Source organism: Schistocerca serialis, chromosome 7 (genome assembly GCF_023864345.2).
Source record: "Schistocerca serialis cubense isolate TAMUIC-IGC-003099 chromosome 7, iqSchSeri2.2, whole genome shotgun sequence".
Lineage (NCBI taxonomy): Eukaryota > Metazoa > Arthropoda > Insecta > Orthoptera > Acrididae > Schistocerca > Schistocerca serialis.
In genome coordinates this window covers 579293549-579301595 of record NC_064644.1, presented here as the reverse complement: position 1 = coordinate 579301595, position 8047 = coordinate 579293549, and positions in this window count along the sequence as shown.

The following is an 8047-nucleotide window of genomic DNA, read 5'->3' as shown; positions in this document are numbered from 1 at the left end:
AAAATGCTGAGTCAGTGTGGATGGAATTCCTAAGAAGGAACTCCAGTACTGGAACAATACTTGAACCATAGTGATAAGCAGTTCTGTTACCTCACTCCTTTATAAATCAGAAAGATTACACTGAGGGGACGAAACTCGTGGGATGCCTCCCAATAATGCGTCGACCCTCATCGTGCCCGACGTAGTGCAGAAACTCTAACGTGGCACGAGCTCAACTGTTCGCTGGAAGTCCCCTGCTCGAATACTGAGCCGTGCTGCCTCTGCAGTGATCCATAGCTGTGAAGGAGTAGCCCTCTCGATTACGTCCCGTAAATATGCGATGGGATTCATGTCAGGCGATATAGGTGGTCAAATCATTTGCTCGAATTTTATAGAACGCTCTTCAAACTAATCGCCAAAAATTGTGGCCCATTGATATGGAGCACTATCATGCAAAATTTGCGAATGGCTGTAAATAGTCTCCATGTAGCCAAACATAGCCATTTCCAGTCAGTGATCAATCAGCTGACCAGAAGACCCAGTCTGTTTCATTTAACCATAGCTCAAAGTACACTACTGGCCATTAAAATTCGTACACCAAGAAGAAATGCAGATGATAAACGGGTATTCATTGAACAAATATGTTATACTAGAAATGACATGTGATTACATTTTCACTCAATTTTGGTGCACAGATCCTGAGAAATCAGTACCCTGAAGAACCACCTCTGGCCGTAATAACGGCCTTGATACGCCTGGGCATTGAGTCAAACAGAGCTTGGATGGTGTGTACAGATACAGTTGCCCATGCAGCTTCAACACGATACAACAGTTCATCAAGAGAAGTGACTGGCGTATTGTGACGAGCCAGTTGCTCGGCCACCATTGACCAGACGTTTTCAGTTGGTGAGAGATCTGGAGAATGTGCTGGCCAGGGCAGCAGTCGAACATTTTCTGTATCCAGAAAGGCCGGTACAGGACCTGCAACATGCGGTCATGCATTGTCTTGCTGAATTGTAGGGTTTAGCAGGGATCGAATGAAGGGTAGAGCCACGGGTCGTAACACATCTGAAATGTAACGTCCACTATTCAAAGTGCCGTCAATGCGAAGGTGACCGAGACGTGTAGCCGATGGCAACCCATACCATCACGCCGGTTGATACGCCAATATGGCGATGACGAATACACGCTTCCAAGGTGCGTTCACCGCGATGTCGCCAAACACGGATGCGACCATCATGATGCTGTAAACAGAACCTGGATTCATCTGAAAAAATGACGTTTTGAGATTCGTTCAGCCAGGTTAGTCGTTGAGTACACCATCGCAGGCGCTCCTGTCTGTGATGCAGCGTCAAGTGTAACCGCAGCCATGGTCTCCGAGCTGATAGTATATGCAACTGCAAACGTCGTCGAACTGTTCGTGCAGATGGTTGTTGACTTGCAAACGCCCCCATCTGTTGACTCAGGGATCAAGACGTGGCTGCACGATCCGTTACAGCCATGCCTGTCATGTCGACTGCAAGTGATACGAGGCCGTTGGGATCCAACACGGCGTTCCGCATTACCCTCCTGAACCTATCGATTCCATATTCTGCTAACGGTCACTGGTTCTCGACCAACGCGAGCTGCAATATCGAGATACGATAAACCGCAATGGCGATAGGCTACAATCCGACCTTTATCAAAGTCGGAAACGTGATGGTACGCATTCTCCTCCCTGCACGAGGCATCACAACAACGTTTCACCAGGCAACTGCTGTTTGTTCATGAGAAATCGGTTGGAAACTTTCCGCATGTCACCACGTCGTAGGTGTCGCCACCGGCGCCAACCGTGTGTGAATGCTCTGAAAAGCTAATCATTTGCATAGCACAGCATCGTCTTCATGTCGGTTAAATTTCGCGTCTGTAGCACTTCATCTTCGTGGTGTAGCAATTTTAATGGCCAGTAGTGTATTAAGGAGGCAGCCCCAGTTAGCACAGCGCCTTCTTAACAACTTTGTTCCATGGCTTCGTGGGGGTCTGCACCTCCCTCGATCCCTAACAGCTGTTCTTACCAACTTAAATTCTGACTCATCTGACCAGACAACGGTTTTCCAGTCGTCTAGGGTCCAACTAATACGGTCACGAACCCAAGAGAGCTATTAACAAAAGCACTCCCTTCGGTCGATTACTGCTGTAGGCCATTGACGCCAAATTCCGCCCCACTGTGTGTATTTATGACTTTCGTCGTACGTCTCATACTGATTTCTGCGGTTATTTCAAACAGTGTCGATTGTCTGTTAGCACCGACAACTCCATGCAGACGCCGCTGCTCTCGGTCATTAAGTAGAGGCCTCGGCCACTGTGTTGTCCGTGATGAAAGATGATACCTGAAATTTTGTATTCTCGGCAAACTCTTCACACTGTGGATCTCGGAATATTGAATTCCCTAACGATTTCCGAAATAGAATGTCCTATGCATGTAGCTCCAGCAGCCATTCCGATTTCATAGTCTGTTAATCCCCTTCGTGAGACCCTAATCATGCCGAAAACTTTTTCACATGAATCACCTGAGACTACAAAAGACAACTCCACCACATGCACTGATATCATCCTCCCTCCGGTCATCCTGTCCCATATTGTTTTCTGCATAGATTTCTTTTTCACAACTTCCGCTAGCGTACCGCCGCAAATTGTGTCTTCCGACTACCTTAATCTCGCTTCTGTTCCTATTCTTCATCTTTGTTTTTTCTCTGTTCTTTTAAGTTGTGTATGTATCTTACTCCTTTCAACTGATCTAAACCTTTCTTACGTCCGACATGTAGCTCTATGTACACTATACAAAGTTTTAGAACACCTTCTAGTGCACATGTACATGGGGTTTTATGACGGCTTGAACTCTGCTGGGGACATTTTGAATGAGGTGTATGAATGTTTGTGGAGGATTCGAATGGTTCAAACGGCTCCGAATACTATGGGACTTAACATCTGTGGTCATCAGTCCCCTAGAACTTAGAACTACGTAAACCTAACTACCCTAAGGACATCACACACATCCATGCCCGAGGCAGAATTCGAACCTGCGACCGTAGCGGTCGCGCGGTTCCAGACTGAACGCCTAGAACCGCTCGGCCACAGCGGCCGGCTTTGTGGAGGAATGGCAGCCCATTATAGCGCAAGATCCGAAACTACAGGTGGCAATGATGTTGCAAGTTGGACTCTGGAGCCAAGTCGACATTCCAACTCTCCCCAGGGGCGTCTCATTGAATTCAGGTTGGGACTCTGGGTACGCCGGTCCATTTTAGGAATGTTACTATCCACAAACCATTGCCCCACAGATGCTGCTTCATGGAAAAAGGTACTGGTATGCTAATACAGACAACCATCGTCTCTGAAAATTTTCTTCGTATCCTTCAGCATTTAGGGCACTAATAGTAAGTAATAAGGGAACTACGCTCTGCCCACGAACATTACCCCACTCTGTATTTCACTGTTGGAACTATACATGATGGCAGGTATCGTTCTGTAGTCAATCGCCAAACCCAAATCATTCGATCGTACTGCCGCAGAGTACAGCGTGGTCCATCTTACCAGATCATTTGTCTCCAGTCACCTACTATCCAGTGCGTCGCCCTTTACACCAACTCAAGCCCTCCTATCACTGACTAAAGAGATGTCTGGCCTCTGAGAAACTGCTTGACAACTGTACCACTTTTTTAAACTCCCGACCAACAGTCATTGTGCTATCTGGACTGCTGGTAGTGATTCCTTTCGCTGATTTCATGTGCCATCTCACAACCACTCTCCACTATGTTCGAGGGTATCTGTCCGTGAATACGTGAGGTCTGTCTCGTCACAATTTAACTATCCCTCCGCCTTTCCATTTCTCAGACACTTACTAGCCGACTTGAGCAGCTTTAGGAGGGATGAAATGTCCATGATGGATTTATTAGTTGACATCCATTAAGTACTCCACGTTCGAAGTCACTGAGCTCTCTTGACCGACCCGCTCTGCTCTTACTACTTCTCCGCTGATAACTTTGTAGCCTCTGCGTCTTTTTGTACTGGCGGATCCATGAGAGGTGAGGTACGCGTACACACGTGGTTTCCGTTTTCAATTACGGTGTGGAATAGACTGTGTCCCGACATGTCAGGCCAATAGATGTTCAATGTGGTGGCCATCATTTGCTGCACACAATTGCAATCTCTGGCGTAATGAATGTCGTACACGCCGCAGTACATCTGGCGTAATGTTGCCGCAGGCTGCTACAATACGTAGTTTCATATCCTCTGGGGTTGTATGTACAACAGGGTACACATTCTTCTTTAACGTACCCCGCAGAAAGAAGTCCAGAGGTGTAAGATCAGGAGAACGGGCTGGCCAATTTATGCGTCCTCCACGTCCTATGAAACGCCCGTCGAACGTGTACCTCATCCCTCATGGTAATGTACATGTGCGTCAGTGAAAAATACCAATAAAAAGGTGTTAGCATGTGGACGTAATGTGCTGTTCCAGTCTCTTCTGTGCCTAAGGTCCATCAACGTTCCCTTTGGATCCCTACGTAATTCGGTGCTCTCCGATACACACGATCGAACAGCGGAGGAGTGGTACTCAAGCGTCAACTTTAGGTTACAATATCTCCGGATGTAATTAACATTTTACAATGCAACAAACGGCACTGATTACCTATTTGTTTATATGTCAGATGTGCTAACAAAACTAACGGGGTTCCATTTAAAAAAACCTAGGTTTGTGTTAAAAAACATACTTCCGTGCATTTTTTATGGTTTGTATTAACCAATTACACTAGCCCCTCTCCTCACGTTCGGTCTGTGGAATCGATTCGTCAGTATTTGATGTGGTTTACGAAATATATCCAGCGGTAACGTTAGGTGACTCACCCTGTATATGCCAAAGGTGTATATAGCGACAGCGTGTCTTTTTATGAAGATGTAGGTTACAATGAAAAGCGGAAACTTTTCTTTGAAAAGAGTTAAAAAATGTTTGCTGCCTAAGTTAAGTGTGACCATTACACTTAAGGATATTGAGTAATGAACTGACTCCTACATATCACTTTAAGCTTGTGTAATTACCTCAATCAGCGACTAGATTCGAAATTTTCTCGCGAAGAAAGCATTATAAATAATACAGTATAGTCTATAAAATATTGTATAAACAATTGCGTGAGGCTTCTAAACTCATTACACGATAATAACTCTGCAATAAAACACAGTGAGTGCAGTCAGCGATAGGATATGAGCCAACGTTTAATGCTGCAGGCTACTGCTACTACTACTACTATTACTACTACTAACAACAACAACAACAACAATAATAATAATAATAGTGGGTAAGATACAGTAACACAGAGAGACCATTTCGTTTTCCCCGGGTAAGTCAGATTTCCGCTATCATCTTTACAAGGTAGTAGTGATTGATCTTGTTTGCCTAATATTTGTAAAAGTTGGAAATAAATCTTACTACGTCTTTTTTTGTGCTCTACCGACGAGGGTCCCAGTGTCAATGCTTCTAGATCTTAGAATTTGAAAAAAAAAACTGTAAAACAATTTCCTTTTAACATTAAAGAATTGTATACTTTTTTTAATCTGAATGAAAATAAATGTTAGTAACACACCAGGTAATGTTTTAAATGAACTGGATCCCGTTCATTGCGGGATCCCAATCTCCTTGTAGAAGTCCATCAAGCTTTCTGTGTTCCTATCTGTTTTTCTTTGTAGTTTGATTGTCATGTTACTAACTTCCTTTAGTAACTGTTTTCCATTAATCTGAGTACCGAAATTTGCTTCAGACAAGTATATGCCTTTCTGAGATGCTTCTTTCTTTTTTCTTCCGGAAGATTTGATTTCCCTAATTTCTCAGGAAAGTTTATAAAAACGCCGTTTAAAACACGATTGTAGTCCCTCCACATACCGAACTTTCGTCTCGATCAAATGAGGATATCTTTATTCGATAAGTCACATGCACTCACAACGAATAAAGCGAAATCTGATGCCCGCTTTTACTCAGCAAAGGTTCTTGACAATGCAGATGAAGCAGCTCGATAGATGCTTTTACTTTTGGGTTATCTTCCAACCTTGTGCTTCAGTTTTATCCATATGGCCCAGTAGCTGCATCATTGAAATCAGTAGAATTGTTCTCGCTGAACAGGACTTCAGTAACAAGAAAAAAGTTATGACAAACAGACACATTGATATTAAAAACAAAAATTCATCGCCACATTTTTTGGGTTGTCTTGTTACATCGCTATGAGATATGGGGCCTAGTGAGACAGACACGTGGAAGCCTTGGAAATGTGAATGTGGAAGGGATGCTCAAAATAAGTTGAAGACAGAAAGAAATCGAACGAATGGGCCCTCAAGCAAATACATCGGAAGGAATTTGATCACTACCACAGAAGAAAGGAAAACAAAATGCATTAGCCACACGATAAATCACAACGAATTCCTGACCACAATATTGGAAGGAAAAGTATCAGCGAAGAAGGTGGAAGAAGACCGCAGAAGAATCATCTGGATTTTGTGATACCTAAATTCAGAGAGTAAGCTGACTTAAAACGCCCAACAAAGGAGGCTGCAGCCATAAGGCCTAGTCCTTAGAAAATGATGATGTTGATGATTAATGGTTCGCCCTTTTCTTCCATACCAACTTCCTCCTCCTCTTTTGACACACTTGCAGACAGCTCCTCATCATTACACACGGCTTTGCCATACTCTTGTCGTCTGCCTTTTCTTCTGCATTTGCTAGATATTTTCCGTCTGCACCTCGTACATAAAAAACAATACACTTAACACGTTCAATCATACCATATGCCCTGTCGAATTTTTGTTGCAGTCATATCTTTCCCAATATCTTTAAATGACTTTGAATTTGATCTACTCTGTTCGCACTATCTGTCAGTTTCATACCTAAGTTATCTATGCTGTTGCTTTCCCACTAGTTCACAAGTTTCTTATTTTTTTTTTCATTTTTCTGAGTGTTTTCTCAGTCATCGATGCTTTCTTCACCTCTACTTTCGCCATATCTACACTGTTCTGTTCACTCATAATTATTTTGTTCTTTATTGTATTCCACTCTAGTTCCACAAATCTACTCCCAGCATTGTTCAGTTATGACCATTTTGTACACGCCAGCCCAGCGCATCGATACGCTGTCGCTACGTAATGCAAATCGCTTACATTTGTATAGCGTCGTTTGTATGCCTCATGTTTATCGGTGTTGTGATTTTCCCGAGCAGCCGCCTGCTCTGAGGATCGAGCAGAGGTTGTCGCACGGCTGCCGGCTGACCGTGTCACTGCTCACACAGAGATTGCAGAGCCGTCCGCGCGCTGACAGGGACGTATGGCCCCCTGCGGTGGCGGCGGCCGCTTGCGTGTTGCGTGGGCGACGGTACGTGCCCTGTTTCTCAAGCAGCCACTTACCCGCCCGCTACTGAACACCGGTTCTCTGCGAACCGTTCCTCCTCCACTCTATTTTCCTCAAGCAGTTTCAGCTCCTTAATAATTACCTTCATTCACCTCGCGGACCTGAGCTTCCTCCCGATCATTTTATACAAATTATTAGAGGCTTGATCATTTGATAATGTCTTTCCCATGATGACGCTGGCGAGTCGTTCCCACGTCATTCGTGTCCATCTAATCACGTGGTAGTACTTGCTTTGGCTTAATCAACTTTGGTTTAAACGTTTTTATTATTACATAAAGACGCATATTTTTCTTAATGGCCTAATTTCGCCTACAATTACTAGCAGAGCGTAATTCTTTCTAAAATCACAGGTCCTTCGGTTGCTTTTATTCAGCCAAGCATCATCTGTCCTGTGGCGTTCTCATTGCGTATGCATTCCTGTTTCTCCCGACGTCATCAATTACCTGTGCCACTTATTGGAATATTGGTGGCTCCTAGAATTTCCCCACCTCCCTTCTTTCCCACTGTGAAAAAAAATTGTTCAGCAGAACCTGTTCGTTTAGGGATAACTAAGAACATCTTCCGATACAAGTTAAAACACTTATCCGCTTATTAGAGAATGAGATTTTCACTCTGCAGCGGAGTGTGCGCTGATATGAAACATCC